At 39.6% G+C, this 1,441-nt stretch overlaps 1 protein-coding gene across 2 annotated transcripts in view; it reads left to right on the top strand.

Annotated features, from left to right (window-relative positions):
* Window positions 1-1,441, top strand: part of Phlpp2 (PH domain and leucine rich repeat protein phosphatase 2) — a 74,801-nt gene that overhangs the window by 56,777 nt on the left and 16,583 nt on the right. The gene's annotated exons all lie outside the window — the stretch shown is intronic.

A 1,441-nucleotide genomic window follows, 5' to 3' on the forward strand; every position in this document is an offset into this window, starting at 1 on the left:
AGGCTGGCCTCGAACTCAGAAATCCGCCTGCCTCTGCCTCCCGAGTGCTGGGATTAAAGGCGTGCGCCACCACGCCCGGCTGAGGCTTACTCTTAAACACGACATTGATCAGTTGTTTCTGAATGTCAGGAGAACTTTAAATAATCAGAGAGTGCTTTGTGGTAAGATGGCATTTGAGTTCACCATTACCAGATGGTGAGATTTACCTAACTTGAGGAAGGAGATAGGTGAGGATGTTATACTATATATTCCAAAGTACTTAAATGTAAAACGTGTGCTTTGGAGTTTTAAAAATTAAAATAGAGGCTTTGTAGCACAGTAGGTCTGCACCAAGCCTCTGATCTTCACACCCAGACGATGTTATCAGTTCAGTGGGAATCTTCGACAGATCACTACATCTTTGGAAAGTCATTAACACTTTTTGGATTTTATTGGTAACAGCCTAGTCATAGTATATTTTAAACTCTTAATAATTTTATTGTGATAAAATTTTCATTATGGAATTATATTAAGAAACAGACTTGAGTTATTAGTATAGATAAATGCTGTCCAGACTTCATTTCTGCCTAGACTTAAGTTAAAATAGATTCTAGAAGCTCCTTTACCAGTGATTTTCAACCTTCGTAATGCTTCGACCCTTTAATACAGTTCCTCATGTTGTGGTGACCCCCACCATAAAATTATTTTTGTTGTTACTTCATTATCGCCAGACTGTCTTGACCTGCCAGTTTCCAGTAATGACACAGAGACTTATATTTGTTTATGATGCTTAGGTCTTAGAGCTTAGGCTTGTTTCCAGCTAGCTCGCATAGCTTAATTAACTCGTTTATTATAATCTACCTTCTGCCATGCAGCCTGTTACCTCTCTTCAACCCGGGCACCTGTTCCTTCCTCTGTGGCTGGCTGGCGAATCCTCTCGCCCTCCCTTCAACACACTTGATTCTTTCCCACAGTTCCTATTTCTTCTCAGCTCTTCTGCCTGTCCTCTCCTGCCGCAGTTATAGGCTGTTCAGCTCTTTATTAAACCTTTCAGGTGATGGAGAAGAAAGTTTACAAAATTGAGACAGGTGATGCTTCATAAAGATAACAATACCAAAGTCCAGACAGTACTCAGCTCTCTGCTGGCACAGAAATCAACATTTGAATAATACAAAGACAGCTTTTTCACAGTGCACAAGATTATCCCAACACTTCATAGCTATAACTTTGCTGCTGTTATGAATCATAATGTAAATATTTGTGTTTTCCGATGGTCTTAGGTGACTCCTGTGAAAGGGTCATTTGACCCCCAGGATTAGACTCTGCGCCACTTATACTAAAGATCTCATTGTGACTCCTGGGTGGGTGCTAGGTGATGTATGTGACAATTTTCTTTTTCTTTTTTTTTCTCTTCCAATTTTTTATTAGATATTTTCTTCATTTACATTTCAAATGCTATCCC

Source organism: Mus caroli, chromosome 8 (genome assembly GCF_900094665.2).
Source record: "Mus caroli chromosome 8, CAROLI_EIJ_v1.1, whole genome shotgun sequence".
NCBI lineage: Eukaryota > Metazoa > Chordata > Mammalia > Rodentia > Muridae > Mus > Mus caroli.